Below are 20,214 nucleotides of genomic sequence, written 5' to 3' on the forward strand. Positions count from 1 at the left end.
ATATCATTTCAAAATTATTTGATTTATTCGTGAAACTCCGATACCGGGCTTCGCTGCGGTGAGCAGCTCGCTCAAACGTACCTCAACATATGATTTTGTTAATGTACGATGGTTGGCTAGGAAGCAAGTGATTTTTCTTTAACCAGTGAGGGGAAACAGAGGGCTTTCATGTGTACACTGCATGAAGAATACATTCAGCTATAAAAAGCCTTCCACGCATGTAATGAATATAAAAAAAACCACGCATGCATATAATGAAAGAATTTGTAGCGTGATGGTATATCCCCGTGTTTGAGTGCTGATTTTTCCCTCTAAAAATCCTCTAAAAATGTATGATTCCCAATAAAAACCAATTTTAGTAACAAATAAAAGAATTTGTAGCATGATGGTATAATACCCATGTTTGTATGCTGATGTTCCCTCTAAAAATGTATCTGATTTCCGATAAAAAACAATTTTAGTAACAAATAAAAGAATTTGTAGCGTGATGGTATAATTCCTGTGTCTGAATGCTGATTTTTCCCTCTAAAAATGTATCTGATTTCCAATAAAAACCAACTTTAGTAACAAATAAAAGAATATGTAGCATGATGGTATAATACCCATGTTTGTATGCTAATTTTTTCCTCTAAAAATGTATCTGATTTCCGATAGAAACCAATTTTAGTAACAAATAAAAGAATTTGTGGTATGGTATAATCCCCGCGTTTGAATGTTGATTTTTCACTCATCATCCTTCTTTTCACACTCAAACACGAGCTAAAATGAATGCAAACTGACATTTACAAGTGTATTCTGCGACTGTTTACCCTGAGGAGGATAATAATAATATAATAATAATAATAATAATAATAATAATAATAATAATATATCTTAGTTTAACCAGACCACTGAGCTGATTAAGAGCTCTCTCCTGGGGCTAGCCCGAGGGATTAGACATGTTTACGTGGCTAGGAACCAATTAGTTAATTAGCAACAGGACCTTCAGCTTATTGTGGGATCCGAACAACATCATGAAATTAATTTCTATCGCCAGTAATAAATTTCTCTGAATTTCACGTTGGCAGAGCGGGGGATCGAACTCGGACCTCAGCTGAGATCAGTAGTCGAGCACGTAACCGACTCGTCCAACGAGGAGGAACATCTTAATGTATGTCACATTATTATATGTTACATGTTTATTTATTTACTGCTTAAGTAGCCTGAAGATACCACTGTGAATGTATACAATCGATAACGATTTAATTTATTTACACGTTTATCTACGTCCTGGCTTACATTTTCCTTGCATAACAACTGACATCAATGACTACTACGCCTTTTCAATGAGTCACACCATTATCTCATGCAAGTGCATACTGAGTGGATCCTACAATGTGGGTCAGAGCGATGAACAGCACGCGATGCAATATCCTACGCAGGAGAACCTGAATGAATTGGTGCCTCTCCCGAGCAGGGCAGCCTGAGAGTGGCACAAGCCTCTCTCTCTCTCTCTCTCTCTCTCTCTCTCTCTTTTCAGGGTAGTACAGACTGCATAGTCATGGCACTCTCTATTCAGACACGTCTTGGAAGCCTAATGGTAAACGGTATTTAGCTCATTATTATTGGTGGGGGTGAGAGGGGGGATGGGGGGTTCAGGAGGTAGTCTTTTCCTTTCTTGCTTGATATTTTTTCCGTTTTTTAATTCCTCTTTTTTTCATAGCCAGCTGCAATGCTTCATTCTTAATAGAAGCAATCACTGTATACAATATATATATATATATAATATAGATATATATTTATATATATATATATATATATATATATATATATATATTGTGAATGTATTATCACTATGACTGGCAAGAACTGTATAAATTTTGGGAGCCAGAGCAAGGAAGCTTCTGACCAGCTAGGGGGTCAAAAAAGGTCAAAGTAAAGATATCAAGGGCAGTCATAGCATATGAATGACAGTAAGGAGAAGATCACTATATTCACAAGAGCTGCACTTCTATAAAAGGACTGTCTGGTGGTGAAAGTGCTCGAAGCTGATTTGTATTATTAAAAGACGTAAAGACGTGCGTCTCGATGTCCAGCCGCTGCAATACGAACATATGGCCTCGCCTCTAGAAAGTGATGCGGTAACCTATTTTCAGAACGAACTTGTGGGGGGGGGGGAGAAGGGGGGTAGGTCGTTATCCTCATGCACTTCCCAACCTGAACGCCGAATCACCTCAGTAGGTTAACTACCAGAAACAAGATAAGGTGATTAAGTCAACACATGCACTATAGGAGTTCAGGGATGCTTGACTAATATGCAAAAATGCATTGTGCAGTGATCTCCTTCCTAAAAGCCATGAAATTCAAACTCTTCAAAGAGAGCTACCGTTGGAAAATACGAGTAAATCATCTATTTCTGAGTCGGCGATTAAAATAGGTACGAAGTCACGTTACAGAATGCCTTACGCAGAATGGCGTGATATATTAATCTGAGTCTGACCGTCATTTAAACGAAATCACAGAGACTGAAAGGACGTTTGCTGCTTTTTCCCAGCATCAGTCAATCTCCATCCACCCACGTCATACCGCCGGGGATGATGAATCATTGTCCCTGGCCTTTCCTATCGATCGAAAGAGGCTCCTCTGACTTCATTTTCTATATTCCAGGGTTGCGACATTCCCAGCGTTTTGCGATTTTCTCGGATCAGATTAATGTCGCTGGGGTCGTTGAAAAGAAAAGTATTTCTTAGTTTTACCAGACCACTGACCGCATTACCAGCTCTCCAAGGGCTGGCCCGAAGGATTAGATATATTTACGTGGCTAGTTAACCAATTAGTTACCTAGCAAAGGGACCTACAGTTTATTGGGGAATCCGAACCACATTATATCGAGAAATTAATGTCTATCACCAGAAATACATTCCTCTGATTAAGCGTTGGCAGAGCCGAGAATCGAACTTCGGACCACTGGATTGGTAGGCGAGCACGAGAACCACTCGTCCAACGAGGGAAGTTGAATTGGGACTCAGCAAAAGCACAGATTATTGCCAAACAAGGGCTTACTTAATCTTACAACATTCCTTTTCCTGAGCTGCTGTTATCGTCGATCGAAATGATCCCTGACGGATAATACTGCAGAGACTTACTTACTCGGTTTTCGTGGGCATGTGTCAGAATACTGGTCTCTCCCTCTTTTAAAAAAAATAAAAAAATAAAAAATTACTCTAATTTTTTTTACGTTGGTCATTGAAAACGGTGTACAAAGGAAGTTTGTCAAAAAAAATCTCACGAAACAGTATTTGGAATATGAATGTTTGTATTGTAATTGTTAAAAAAAAACACCGCTATTGTAAACTTATAGTAAAATCAAGTTTCTGTAGCTCAGGTACCTTATGTGTAAAGATATGTAAAAGTTAATCATCTGGACAGTATAAATTTTGAAAAGCGAATCTGGTGGGTTTGAACAATAAAAAAAAATTTATTTTTCTCTTTTTTGGACAAACAAACAAGTTATTGGAGAAAGAAGGAGGTGCGTCGTTGGTCAAGCTATCAGGTTACGAGTCACCACGTTGAATCACTTAGCCATAGCATCTACTAGAGTGCAGGGGGCGGTTGCATCATGACGACTCGGATAAGTCTCCAAAACAAATACTACTATGACTTCACTCCTTCCCAACACGCAGGTCGTCTCTCTCTCTCTCTCTCTCTCTCTCTCTCTCTCTCTCTCTCTCTCTCTCTCTCTCTGCTCCCAGATACATACTCACAGAATCCCTCCTCTTAAATACACATATACGAAATTGCAGAATGCAAGACACGTATGAACAATTAAAGGGAACATAAAGGACTGAATTAAAGGCGGAAGTCTCTCTCTCTCTCTCTCTCTCTCTCTCTCTCCTCCTCCCAGATACACACTCACAGCATTGGGGACTGAATTAAACGCATACGTTTATGATGTTACTCTCTCTCTCTCTCTCTCTCTCTCTCTCTCTCTCTCCCAGATACACATTCACATCATCGAGGACTGAATTAAACGCATACGTTTATGATGTTACTCTCTCTCTCTCTCTCTCTCTCTTCTCTCTCTCTCCTCCCCCAGATACACACTCACAACATCGATGACTGAATTAAACGCATACGTTTATGATGTTACTCTCTCTCTCTCTCTCTCTCTCCTCCCAGATACACATTCACATCATCGAGGACGTAATTAAACGCATACGTTTCTGCTGTTTCTCACTCTCTCTCTCTCTCTCTCTCTCTCCTCTCCTCTCCTCCAGATACACACTCACAACATCGATGGCTGAATTAAACGCATACGTCTATGAAGTTATGATGTAAGCGCTCATAAGGCACGTCACCATCAGCCCTAACATCCTTTTGTTTTCATGGTGTTTCATGATGCCCACGTGGGCATAGTGTGATCGAGTCATCGTACCCTTTGCCGTGAATTTGGGATGCTGGGGGATGCCTAAGTTGAGACGTGGGTAGAATTTGCTCTGCTCGATGGGTCTGTCTATTGTGTGTCTTTCTCTGCCTGCCTGTCTGTCTGTGTGTCTGTCTCTTCCCCTGTCTATCTATCTATCTATCTGTCTGTCTGTCTATCTGTCTCTATTCCCTTCGAGAGGTTTACGATCAAGTTTAGTTTTGGCTAAAGAAAGTAGCAGAGAATGGAGACTGAAAAATCATCTCTCTCTCTCTCTCTCTCTCTCTCTCTCTCTCTCTCTCTCTCTTCATATGCTCTACACAGTCACCTTACGAATTCCCTCGAGATTTTCAAATATCTCTCGCGTCCCTTACTTGTAAATTATTATACTTAATTATATAAAGATGTACATTTTCTACGAGAATCAAGTTGGTTTATTGAGTACTCGATCACTCTTAGGTAAATATCACAATTCTCTTTTTCAGCTTTGCTCTCTCTCTCTCTCTCTCTCTCTCTCTCTCTCTCTCTCTCTCTCTCTCTTGCAGGTCAATAACCTTCCACCTTGAATGATAGCAAAAAAAATAATAATAGATAAATAAATAAATAAAAAATAAAGTGAACTTCTTAGAAAAAAGGGGAAAATGCGCATTTTAATTTCTTTGTATCTAGCATAACGATGTTTCCTTTGTACCTTTGTCAAAGACTGGCCTTCCTAACCAGTTCTCTGATAATATTTAGATCAGTTTTTCGTAATTCTATAACTTACAGACGACCTCCCCCTCCCCCAACACCCCCCGCACCGAAAACATCAACACCCTCAAGTCGATCCTGATCGCCTTCCCGTGATGACGTCACGGGCTACTTGTGGTGCAGCTGACCCATAAACATCATAAAAACAATAAACAATCCCGCCTGTTGGTATCAAGTGGCGTGTACTTAACGATATACTATACGTCTATGCTTTTTATGGGTCAAGAACACAAAAGAAAAAGCAGTAATAATATAAAATTAATAAAATATTGGTGTTACTAAGTCACCTGAAACGCATTATAGACGTCTAACAACAGGTTTCTTTTTTTTCAACATATCAGTAAAACTATAAAAAATTGACGATCTCCAGTGATAAGGAATCAACCGAAGTATCCTAATATCGAGGACGATACTATAGACAAAACTCATAAAAAAAATAGCAAATCAAACGGAATTACGAAAAAGAATAAACTATTATCATATATAAACACACATTAAAAAAAACAGCGGACTCCCAAAACGCAAATACGGGAGAATAACATATTATATATAAACACATAAAAAAACAGCGACCCAAACGCAATACGGAGAATAACATATCATATATAAACACACAAAGACAAGACAGAAGGCAGAAGAAATATTATGATCGCTTGTGATCCGATTACGTAAGAATGCTTGGTTCAGAGTCAAAGTATACTTTGAACTCTGGGTTGGTTAAGGCCACTACGTACATGGGTGATAGTCAAGTACTTGCCGGACTCCGTGAAGGATGGCCACCCCGTACCAAAATTACGATTAAATGAGGATAAAGAAAGGAACCAACAGGAGAGAAACTGTCTCCAAAGAGCAACAGAAAGTCCTAGAGTATGAAAACACGATTAGATGTTTTGACATCGACCACTTGACCTTTCTGAAATATTCGTCACTGCTTGAAGGTCCAACTGCTCCCGCAGTTTGACTTCCATAAATATTCCGGAAAGGTCCTCGGAAGGTTAATACATCGGTTGAAACAAATAATGGAAGCTTCCTTATCACGAAAAATCGTTCCAAAACTATTCTGATATCTGTGGAAAAAAAAAAAATAATTGACTATGAATATCTAATGTGCGGCTCCAAACTCTGAATAAATACCTTTTCTGTCCATCAAAACAAAGAAATTATGTAACACTCTTACAACAATAATTAACTTAATGTCATCCAGTTTCAAAAGCATATTATAGACATCAATTTTACTGATCTGTTAATGAGGTATAAATAGTTTCTAATGCCATTTTTGTCATGGGGGTTCTAACAGGAGTATATTCACATGATTCTATAAACCAATGGCCCTTCTAGCTTCAAAGGCAGTCGATCCTTGATCTAACGCAAGCATGTTTGTTATCAGACTTCTAATTTACCAGTAGGTACCGAAAACTGTCTAAAGTAATGATACCAACCAAGAATATTAAACCGCGAATAAAAATAATTTCACGGCGTTCGACAAAGCTACCAAAGACCCCATTATTGAAAAGAATATATCGACAAATGAATCGTTAAAGCTGCTTCCTAATAGTAGCGCCATCTGCGTCAGTCACTGGACGAATGGACCACAGGAGAATAATTAAAAGGTATCCAGAAATCTGTAGGAAAAAAAACAATCCGATCAGCGGACACATGTATATAGTCTTACCTTGACCTTTCAGCTCGATATATATATGTCTCGTTATACTTCCAGAAATGTAATCAAATGGTACATAAATACGATGATACTGACGGACAAAGCATCAGTAATCACTTGTTATGACTTCTGTTATAAAATTAATTGCCACAATTAACTCGCGGCCCCTTGACGACATAAAAACAAAAGGACAATTACTTACAACAAAAGCTTCTCGCATATCCCGCAAACTAACGGTCTCACCCCCCCCCCCCCCTTTTATTTTTTTGTAAATCTGAAGACCAAGGCAGTATTCAACTCCCTGCTTTGGCGAACACCTTTAAATTCCCGTCAAGTGCATCTGATATAAGTCGCCTCCTTATCAGCCGAGCAAAGCCAAACTGCGTCTTGGAAAAACGCAGATAACTGTTGCTGTGATTTCCAGTTCATCTATCTTTTTTTTTTTTTCACCCGAGGAAAGAATTGGCACAGTCAGCCAAAAGGTCGCATACCGACCAGGTGAATTAAGGATAAAAGATGCCTTTCAAACTAGGAAACGAAGTAGCTATACGATACCGTGAGTTAGTGGGTGGGGATTAGAAGGTCAGTGCCTTGTGGTATTTTCACTGACGACAAGGTGGTCATGTTTTTTGCCCCAGGTTTTTATCTGTTTGTTTATTTTGTTTGGTGGCAGTATTATGTAGAAAGTTGTCTCCGGACTCTTACGAGAATGTTACCCTAGGTAGTAGACCTTTTCTTAAATCATTACACGCAAAATCGGTAAAGCCTTTACGACGCCTAGTCGAGGCAGAGAGTTAGATGAACTTTAACTTTTGGGTGCAAGTTACATTGAAGACGAAAGTAATGTTTATACATATATATATATATATATATATATATATAATATATATATATATATATATATTATAACTGGTCCTGAGAGCTAAGCAACTGCCAGGTGGATATGCTTGTGTTCGTACGTAACAGTGTTAGCCCTAGTAACTGCAATTCCTCTGTTCCCGTTCATTTGTTTTATATCTCAGGACACTGTACAGACACATAATCCTTCCCTCGATACTGAAGGCAAGCACAAACAATTCATCGGTAATTCACATGCATCGGTGTGAGAAACCCATATTAAAATTCAATGATCATATTACGTCATGGAAACACTGGATTTCCGATACAGATAACGTTAAAAGTGGTGTGTTCCGAACAACGGCATGTTTGGATTATGTTGCCCAAAGGGATCTTTAAAAGAATAGAGACCCGTTGAGTATGTTGCCCTAAGGGCGCTTTCAAAGAATATGGACCCGTTGAGTATTCTGCCCCAAAGGGCTCTTTCACTGAATAGGGACCCGTTGAGTATTCTGCCCCAAAGGGCTCTTTCACTGAATAGGGACCCGTTGAGTATGCTGCCCCAAAGGGCGCTTTCAAAGAATAAGGACCCGTTGAGTATGCTGCCCCAAGGGCGCTTTCACAGAATATGGACCCGTCGGCCGTCGTGTCTATCGGTCGAAGTCAACCACGTTGCAAGAGCACATGCTCAGGAGGACATCTTGTGGCGCCAAAATCCACGAAAGTCAACGTTGCAGCCCACGTGCTCTTGCAACGGGAGAGCGGGAACCCATCTCTCTCTCTCTCTCTCTCTCTCTCTCTTTGTCAACAACTGGATCATCTGCTCGTTTCAAAGTCTAAACCACTAAAATAAACCTATGACCTATCAAGTCCAGGTGTCCTGAGTCTGCGCATTTGCAACCTGCGACTATCATGTCTGCAATCTAGTTCGCTTCATATCGAATTCCAGGTGCCTTGGGTCGTCTCCTCCTCCTCCTCCTCCTCCTCCTCCTCCTCCTCCCAATTCACTTCGTTTCCATTCGCCTCTCAGATTTCAACAGACTAGTCTCCCGTCCCTTCTTCCCTTCCATGCAAACAAATGCAAGAGCCCTCAAGAAGATGACAGCTGCAATAAAAGCCGCAAATTCTGAAAATGGTGAAGTATATCCCAATCCTTTGTGTTGTTTTCGCGTGGGCATGCTAAAGAACGAATAATAAAATAGATAACCTTCTTAGCGTAGGTACAAGGGCAATAAAAAACAATAATCTTACTATACTATAATGGTTGTTATGTCTGTCCGTCCGTCAGTCTGTCATTCAATCACGGTGAAACGGCTGGTCCGATAGGCATGAAACTTAGCAGGGTTATAGTGGGGACCCCTAGGTTGGTTTATAATGGGGGCTTCATCCTACCTCCCCCACCCCCGTCCTCCGAAGGGTGTGGGGGTGAGAAGGGATTCCCTGAAACGGAGCTGGTTATGCCCGTGAAACGGGGCTGGTTATGCCCGTAGACTTAGTTACTTTACGAATTTATCGTACATATAATAGTTAAAAAACACTAGCGAGTCACTTATATGAAGCAACAGATGAATATGCTTTTAGTAAGGATTGGTCAATTGCTAGTACTGCTAATCTCAACATCCATAGTAAATCCCCACAGCAAATGCGAATAACATCTTAATCCAAGGCTTACTTTCGAGATGGTCTGTCCCTAGGAAAACCTAATCACTAAGTGCATATGATTATACGACCTAGACTATGATAATCAGTTTGTAGATAACACATGTTTTGTTCTTGATGATTTTTTCAATTAAAATAATGCACTCTTGTAAACATTTATGTTATTTACATAATGCATTGTATAAATTAACTAACTAATTATGGTTATCACGTTTAACAAGATTTGAAATGTGGTGATAACTGAGGTAGGATCAACAGAAATCAAATAATAACTGAAAATCACATCATCACAAGGTTAATATGATGCCTTAAGGCAGACGCTGGAACATTTATTCTTGATTTTACACAAACCAATATACCCACACCTAAATAAACATATTTATATATAAATATATATTGCATTTATGTACACACAAAGGATTCTTCATATCAACAAAATTCTTGACCGGGCAATGTCAAGGATTTGTTGACAAACATCAAGCTCTGTTTGATGTCCTTCAACTGTTAATCAACGACGAGGTGGGGGCGGGAGCGGGGGGGGGGGGAGGGGTTTAATCTCTTTTTCTTTTTTCTACTTACTACAAAATGTGGGCACGTTCAATACGTTGGCAACACAACAAACAGGTTCATTGGGGTATACCAAATGACTGCCTAAGGAGAGCAAGTTTACACAGGAGAATATACCCTGTGCTGTATAATGTCTATTGATTGCTTGGATTTGCTAGAGGGCATATTATAAGCGCACAACAATTCATTAACATAACTGGCTACCTTTAATTATTATTTTTCGTAAGACGTGCGCATGAAACCTATACATTTGTGACTACTTTTGTTCTTCATCGAATATGTTCAGTGGCATTTGAATAGGTATTAGCATTCTATATCTGGCCCAGTTTTGTTGCAAATGTTGCGGAGAAATAATCTTTAATTGCTGCGGTGTTTAATAATAAGGAACCTTCATCAGAGAAACTGACCCAATCTTGTCGCAAATATTGCGGGGTTGAAAAATAGATACATGTGCAAATTAGTTTGCCATACAAGTTGACTTATTCGAGAGAGCACCCAACCAAGTACATTCTGTAACCTTAAAGAACATTTATTCCGTACTCTTTCAATTACAGAATCCTTGATACACAAGTAGGGTGTGCATCAGAATATCAAAAATATTCTCACTTCGATAACACCAAATAACCTTTTCCTTCCAAGATTTACGATACTCAATTCTTCCCTTATGAACTCTAAAAAGCATACTATGCTTTGTAAATCAGTTACGAAATGCCGCGTTCCATCTCGTAATTTTGTAAATTACTCTTGTAATGGCTAGGAAAAGGTTCTTTAACACAAAACATATAGTGGACGATTGTAGCTATTTTCCATTTTCATGATTCTTGTATCATTCTATAAACCACTGGCTCCTACGATTGCTGGATACCATGAAATGCAACATTTAAACTAATAAAACTGTTTCAGTTTGCAATATGGTAAAATGAAAGCGAGATGACTAATCCAGGGAAAATTTTTTTTTTACTCATTACTATACTCGTACATGGGAACTCTCTCTTTACAGTTCGTGAGAAAATCATATCATATTCCAAAATTCCACCAATTAAAACCTACTCATTAACGAATGGACAATCTGTCCTTGTCCTTACCCTTAAAAAAACCAATGATTACGTGTCCTTAACCTTAAAAAAACCAATGATTACGTAAGTTAAAAAAAAAAATTAACGCAGGGTTCGTGAGTAAGGTTAACCGGTCCAGAGGAGTTTTCCAATAAGCAAAAAATGAAGTGACTCAAGAGGCTTTGTAAGTCTTATAATAACGAGGTTTCATCTAGACTCGGATCTGAAGCAACAGGATGTTGTCGTCTTGTCAATACTAAGGCATCCTCTCTCATAGGAAACCGCTTGTTACTCAATATGAATACATAAACAGCAATAAACAAATATAAAAACATATATATATATATATATATATATATCCTTAAATCCACGGAAGAAAGGTAAGTGAAATAAGGACTTGGAACAAGTATACTTTTGCAGAATATTCTACGAAAGTACTTGTTCCAAGTTCCTGTTTCACTTACCTTTCTACCATGGATTTAAGGATATATATATATATATATATAATATATATATATATATATATATATATATATTAGCATTCAGGCAGGGTCCAACAAACACATCAAAAAGGGCCATATTTATTAGCAAGAGACGTTTCGCACATTATCTATGTTCGCACATTATGTTGTTCTACAGATTGAAGATGCAACAATAGATAATGGCGAACGTTTCTTGCTAATAAATATGGCCCTTTTGATTTATTTGTTGTTCCCTGCTGAATGCTGTTTGATATCTTCTCCTGGAATAATCCTATATAGACTGATAATATCTATATGATATATATATATATAATATATATATATAGATATATATCTCCTATATATATATAATATATATATATATATATATATATATATATATATATATATATATATATATATATATATATACAGGGTGTCCATAAAGTCCCAGTACCATTACAAGTATTTATTGCATAGAATGGTACTGGGACTTTATGGACACCCTGTGTATATATTATATATATTTATATATATATATATATATATTATATATAATATATATATATATATATATATAATTCCAAAACCCCAGATTTTTCTAATAGACAGAAACGATAACGAACACACACATAAATACTAAGCATACTTCTTATGCACCCAAACCCCCAAAGAAGGGCTGAGAGACGAGAAAAACGCAAATCGAAATGTTATAGAACTTTCCTGAACAACTTTTAGCTACGTTGCTACGTTTGATAAACCTGTTTGGTGACTGATTGGCTTTTTTTGTCTGTGTTTTCTAAGTATGCACGAGAGAGAGAGAGACAGAGAGAGCAAAACGCAAAATCGTGAAATGTTATAGAAAACTTCCTGAACAACACTTTTAGCTCGTTGCTACGTTGTGCATATAAACCTGTTTGGTGACTGATGGCTTTTCTTTTTTTGTCCTGTGTTGCTGCTGTCGTCTTTTTGCTAAGGTCCCGTCGGATGCTAAGTATGCGAGAGAGAGAGGGAGAGAGAGAGAGAGAGAGAGTTTTTAGGAGAGAGAGAGAGAGAGAGGGGGTTAATTGACGTTTAGGTGCAATTAGAAATCAAAATGAACACCGCGCTAACATATATGGATTCCAAATCATAACCAAAGTAATACCTACTGATATAATATATTTCGCTATTTTAATGGACATGAACTCTGAACAATTTATTTGTCCTTTACTTCCATCTTTAAAGCTGAATAATAATAATAATAATAATAATAATAATAATATAATAATAATAATAATAATAATAATAATAATAATAATAATAAGGGATAATATATATAATAATAATATACGGAGAAACAAATCCACAGTTATGTAAATGTACATATATTTCAATTTAAAAATTTTAACGATACCTTTGGGGAATCTGATAAGGGGAACCGAACAGATTCCCAAAAGATATCCTTAAAGTTTTAAACTTAAATATATGTACATTTACATAACTGTGGATTTGTTTCTCCATTTGAAGACTCGTGCTACTATGAGGATTGTTTAATAATAATAATAATAATAATAATAATAATAATAATAATAATAATAATAATAAGTAAAACGAGCTGTGTCACCCACGTGGATGCAAATAATTTGGGCGGCATGGCACCACCATACAGAACTCCACCGACGCTTCAAGGGAGATGCAGACCAATGAGCCCCAGACAATAGCCCGTTCTCTGGTCCCTGTCATGATCATCTATTCAGTCAAGTCACGTTTTTCATTATTCATGAACCACAGAGCCTTTCATTACCTACGAAAAGAACGAAAATATTATAAAATATAAAAATGAGAAAATCCATAGGCATCATCTGGCAGGAAGCGCGGATCGTTGCCAAGCGTTGCCAGCGAGAGCGACGTACCAGAAACCTCGTAAACAAAAATATTCCTCTCGGTTTCAGAAGGTTGCGTAAAAGAGAGAGAGGCATGCTGACTTCTACGCTTATTGCATTTCCTTACTTTGATGCGCTTCATGAACATACTGAGCTGTGTGCTTAATCCATTTTTATCTTTCTTTTCCCGGTTTTTCTTTTCCATTTTTATCTTTCATTTTCTAGCTCTTCTTTTCCATTTTTGTCTTTCTTTTACTGGCTTTTCTTTTCCATTTTTATCTTTCTTTTTCTGGCTTTTCTTTTCCATTTTTATCTTTCTTTTTCTGGCTTTTCTTTTCCATTTTTGTCTTTCTTTTACTGGCTTTTCTTTTCCATTTTTATCTTTCTTTTTCTGGCTTTTCTTTTCCATTTTTATCTTTCTTTTTCTGGCTTTTCTTTTCCATTTTTATCTTTCTTTTAGCGGCTTTTCTTTTCCATTTTTATCTTTCTTTTTGCGGCTTTTCTTTTCCATTTTTATCTTTCTGTTTCTGGCTCTTCTTTTCCATTTTTATCTTTCTTTCTCTGGCTTTTCTTTTCCATTTTTACCTTTCTTTTTCTGGCTCTTTTTTCCTTTTTATTTTACTATTTATCTATTTTTTGAAGCGAGAGATATGCGGGCTAGTGGAGCCTAGAAGATGAAATTTTATTTACAGTTCGTATGTCGATGATGTTTGCACACTTTTACGTCCTGAAGCAACTCGAGATATATCTCGATCGATGCAAGATTTATTAAAAGACGACGACGAATATGGCCTCTTCAACTCTGGCAGATAAAAGCATTTTATTAAGCAGACTAATTCCACTGATCAACAGTGAGTAATATGAATCATACTGTATCGTAGATAATTTAATTATAAGCTTTAATTTCTATTTGTTAATGATAAGTAAATTATTCAGTAATGTAAAGTTAATGGAATGGTTGAACGATTTGCCTCACTCTGATCATACAACGTTACATACTGCCATTAATTTTACCAAACTACAACTACTACTTCATTTAGAATAACCAAGAAAGGAATAACGTTACTATTGTGTTTCTAGTAATTGCAGAAATTAAAAAGACCGATTTACATAAAGCGCTCTGAAGTTATTCTGATGATGCCATAACATAAACCTCTCCTCTACATAACACAGTACAAGAACAAAAACCACTGAATAACTGAACGCACTAACTTTTACACAACAAGCATTCACTAATGCTAACGAAACGAACGAAGTGTCGTGAAAGCAAAGATCGCATCGCCACAGAAAAAATATGCAATGTCAAAGGTTACAAGAATGCAATGAAATAGCAAAGAAATCAGCTACGGGCGCAAATTTTACTTACCACCAAGACAAAACGGTGGATAGAACCAGTATGACAGCGTATGAGTGAGGAATTAAACGAAAGAGAGAGAGAGAGAGATAGAGAGAGAGAGAGAGAGAGAGAGAAATCTTCGAGGTATGTACACAACATTCTTGGCTAAAAAAAGAAAAAAAAAAAAAAAACATGAAGCCGTAGGTGGACCAGAATGTGCTTCGGCACAAGGTGTCTGTAAACTTGAAACGTCTGAAACAAGGTTAAGCAATTTACTCACAGGACACACACACACACACACACAGACACCAAGGTCCACTCTCCCAAAAAAATGACATTCCTATCTCTCGAACAATATACTACCGTATTCCCCGTCACGTGCCCCAAGTTCTGATAAGATTTCCGTAAGTAACGGACCATGATGCTCTATCACTAGCAAAGACTCAAAACAACAAAGGTACCAAAACACCACCCTGAGCAACACCAGGCAAGACGGATCTAACCCCACGAAAACGATCTACAAATTCCTTCTAACAGTTGCTTCAAAATCTGCGAGCGAGATCACGTACTTGGTCTCCAAAACCTAAAGTTATTAGTTTATTCATGAGCCTTGTTAAGGAAGCATTATGATAATTATGAGCAAGTCTGGACACTTGTTCAATGCCAAGGTTGTTTACTATGCAACTAACTGATCAGCAGTCACACGAAGCAAAAAGATGAATTCTGATGAATGTCCTGCTATCGATTATCCTTCAGTTGACGTCAGACCAACGGCAGGATATGAAGCAGTTTTGAATTCATAATAATAATAATAATAATAATAATAATAATAATAATAATAATAATAATAATTACAACAAAAACTCGAGGGTTAAAACTTTTCCCTCTATCATTCCAAGCTCAGTCATCAGTGAAATATTACTATAACAAATTATATGCATTTCATATTTTGCATTTGCTGATAAAATACGCACATAATCCCAATATACTAATAAATAATACTGATAAAAACAAAGATAGGACAGAAATGGCATTTACCACTTGTAAGATAGCTTAAGAAGGTTCTCGAATCTCCTTCGAACGTCTGGATGGCCCTTATGCAAGGTCTTGCCCAAGCTATCGCCCCCACCCCCACCCCCGCGCACCATCACCCAGCCTTAATCCCCTCTCTCCCCCCACGCCCCCCCTCCCCCCCCATGCTTCCCTCTACCTGACCCACCATTTACGTATCTTTAAGGAGAAATAATCCCTTGGTTATCACTTGTCCGGTGGTGGCCCTGCTTCCAGCAACTTCTCCGGTGCTGGACCTGCTACTTCTGCTCCTGTTACTTCTGCTGCGGCTACTGCTACTTCTGCTTTCTGCTACTGCTACTGCTGCCTGAAGCAGAGCCTGTTTTGGGCAGCAGGTGGTGGTCTTGAGCCTTGTAGAGTCTCTAAGGGCACAGCACTGTTACCAGGTCGAAGTCTGTTTCTGCGTCGCCCGAAGCCACTGTCTTCTTTCTTTCTTCAAGTTCGTCTCAACTTCTCCCTTTCTGTTTGATTCTTAATGACTGGTTTTTGCAACAGGCGGTGCAACTTCAAATTTCTTGCCGTTACGTCAAGCGCTCAGCGGCCGCGGTACTACTTGATCATTTACTGCTGGTATATGCTGTGGTTCATTGGTGAATATATTTATTTACCTTACTAAGAGAGTTCGAGTTCATCACTCATATTCTAACCATCGATTCGTGGCTGAACCCCCTTTCAAACACAACCATATATATATATATATATATATATATATATATATATATATATATATATATATATATATATATATATATATATATATATATATATATAGGTACTTTTAACAAGTAATTTCGTGGTATATTCTACATTTTCTTTTTAAGTTATGTTTTTTGTACATAAAGGGGCTGTCAACTTCTTTTATATTCAGTGTGAACTTGATAATGTAGTATATACTGGGAAAGTACTTGTTCCAAGTCCCTGTTTCACTTTCCTTTCTGTCGTGTGTGTGTGTGTGTGTGTGTGTGTGTATAATCATATATATATATATATATATATATATATATATATATATATATATATAGTATATATATATATTGGTCCGACCAATTCTGATTACCTGTCCCTTCGTCAGCAAAAAATGAATGCAAAACAAGAAATGGGGTACCAATGCATATAGGGTTTAGCACAACTGCCAAGACAGTTCTGAAATGTTGACGGTCTGGCTGGAATGTAGTAGACATGTTTCATCGGTTCCATCCAATTAGCAACCAAACAACGGGTGAGAATTATTGGGGATGCTATCAAATGAAGGCTCCTCTTCTTCTTTCTTCTTTTGGTTCAGTAATTAGTCACCTTCTCGACAGACTGAAGCATGCTTCTCGTAGTATGCCACTCAATGGCACCATCTGCAGGTGGCGAGTTAGTCTCCTCGATAAACAAGTACGGGTCATCCCCATATGTGATAGATTGTATGACACACATTCCTATATATATATATATATATATATATATATATATGTATATATATATTTAAATCCAGGCGTATTTTACGCAAATTCAAAATATGTGATTAGAAAAATTTGTTGAGAGAGAGAGAGAGAGAGAGAGAGAGAGAGAGAGAGAGAGAGAGAGAGAGCTGAATTTAGGGAAAAAGCCTAATAAAAACAGGAGACGTTTAGACGGAAACCTGGCAGGATACGGAGGATAAAATGGAACGCAAGAATAGAAAAGCACTAAAACAAAGACGACAAAATATTTAACCTATTTCCAAATGTCCCCCATTTCCACCAAGTTGAATATATATACATTCTTGGAACCAAAGACTGCGGTTAACCGGTGATTACCTGAAGTTACTTGTAGTTGTTACAATGACACACTGTATCCAGGCATTACACCACTCACAAGTAAAATATATCCTTTCTTTTACTTCTTTTGGCTCTGCTATTGTTAAACCTCAACTCACCTTGGGCAGCTAACAAATCATTTCCTAAGCTGATTTCTGTTTTTTTTTTTTTTTTTTTTTTTGGGGGGGGGAATTCATTAACATCATACGTCTTGGAAAATATCTTTTTTAAATACGATTTTCCAACTATCATCTTTTCCACTTTTCTCAATTTCAATTCATAAGGAAAATTTCATTGTTCTAAACATTCTCATGCTTACCACTCTCTCTCTCTCTCTCTCTCTCTCTCTCTCTCTCTCTTCTCTCTCGTCTCTCTCTCTCTCTCTCTCTCTCTGTTACTTATACGAATACAAAATCCCTCCCCCCTTCTCTCTCTCTCTCTCTCATCTCTCTCTCTCTCTCTCTCTCTGCTACTTACACATATTCAAAATCCCCCACCCCCTTCTCTCTCTCTCTCTCTCTCTCTCACTTATACAAATAAAAAAAAGAATCCCTCTCCATACACAAAAACTAATGCTAGATGAAACCGGATCACCCACTCAGGGCTTCCCGGCTGACTGAGTTCATCAGCGAGAGGGTTGGGTCCCAAGAATGTCACACCTGGTTCTCATCGGCAATTAGCAAAGAGGAGACAAATAAATGGGTTGGAATTGCCGAGAACACGAAGGCTTGTTTATTTTATTTTTCATTTAATTTGATGAACAATGGTAGTAGGAGGAAATAACATAACAGTGACAGTAGGAGAAAATGGCAGAAAAATGACAGTGGGAGAAAATGACGCAACAGTGACAGTGGTACAAAATGACAGAACAGTAACAGTAGGAGAAAATGACAGAAAAATGACAAGTGGTAGAAAATGACAGAAAAATTAAAGTGGGAGAAAATGACAGAGTGTCAAGAATGACAGAGTATCTTCATTTAAACAGCGTGGTGTTGTAGCTTTACTTAAAAAAAAGGGGGGGGGGCTTGTGGTTGCAAGTTTTATTTAAAAGCCGTAAAATAAAAGAATAAACAAACAAATTAATTTTTAAAAAATGCATTGATCAAGTTACAGTTTAATCCTACTAATAAAATTTTTAAAATCGTATAAATATGTTACAAATCAGTATAAATAACAAATATGTTAAAAATCAGCATGAAAAACAAGGAATTAAAATATAAATACCAAAATGTTAAAATCAGTATAAAGATCAAGGAATTAAAACTGTTATGGAACGACTCGATTTAATAAAAAGTCCAGATAAAACGGTAAATATTAAAATAAGAAGAAGGTACATTTATCACTTCACTAAAAACCGACCGAATTAGTAAAAGTTCATTAAATACGCGTCAGAAACCAATAACAAAACAAAACTTGACGAGTTCCAGAGCATGACGCAATCGCTGACACACCCCCTTGAACCCAACTAGTACGTTTGACAGATGGATCACCAAACCCAGATCAAGATCTAGATTATTTTTCACAGCTTTACCAAAAAAAAAATAAAAAATATTTTATCATTCTTCGCCACACCTCATTCAGATAAAGGAACCACTGGTACCCTTCGTCTTGCCTCTTATCAACAGGATAAATAACTGTACGTCATTTCCGGTTACTGAAGTCATTGCGGTTATCAATTCCCTTGCTCAGGGCGTAAATGAGGGAGTTAGTAACGTTTTCCAAGCCTGCGTTTTTAAAATGACGCAAAATCAGGATATGAGAACGATTCGGAAGTCATACGAGGTCATCATGAAGCCTGCCTTTCCACGATGACGCGTGTCGATACATTTAACGTGAATATATATATATATATATATATATATATATATATATATTATATATATATATATACAGGAGAGAGATAGATAGAGAGAGAGAGAGATGACAAGAGGAAAGATGGGAGAAACGAGAGAGAGAGAGAGAGAGAGAGAGAGAGCATGATTTTTACTACGCCACCAAAAACGAGGAAAAGAATGTTTCTGACATTGAGCAAGACGTTTCATAACCTGAAGTGGGAACCTCCCCAAGGCCCTGCTTGATAATTCTCTGAAGTGGCCAATTGACGAGTATATATATATATATATAATCATCATCATCATTTGCAATATTTTTCTCGATTCAACAAGGACAAACTGGGATTGAGACAAGATTCGATGATGCCATTGTTATTATAAAGGGATAAACTAAATATGGTTCTGTATCTGTTCCCGTCATGAGATTAACATTTTAAGACAATCGTTCATTCCCACATCACGTATGTATTTAGACAACTAAACTATCTTGCTAGTTTTTATATAAGTATAATGATTTCATGATAACTGTAATACAATTGAGAGCATTCTTTTAATTACCGTCCAATTTTGTTTCGAATTTGAAGCAGAGATACAACAGCATATAGTGGCCAAATATGTGAACTACAAATTAACGAAATTGGAAAGATAAATAAAGCATATTTAAAATATTAGTAAAATAGATGATATTTCCATCTCGTAAATATGTCACTTCATACCAAATGCTTGGTTAATAATAATAATAATAATAATAATAATAATAATAATAATAATAATAATAATAATAATAATAATAATAATAATAACAAAGCATATTTTAAATATTAATAAAATTGATGATACTTCCATTTCGTAAATATGTCACTTGATACCAATTGCTTGGCTAATTATAACAATAGATAATAATAATAATGATAAATCATGTTTTAAACATTAAA

Source organism: Macrobrachium nipponense, chromosome 32 (genome assembly GCF_015104395.2).
Source record: "Macrobrachium nipponense isolate FS-2020 chromosome 32, ASM1510439v2, whole genome shotgun sequence".
NCBI classification, from domain to species: Eukaryota; Metazoa; Arthropoda; class Malacostraca; order Decapoda; family Palaemonidae; genus Macrobrachium; species Macrobrachium nipponense.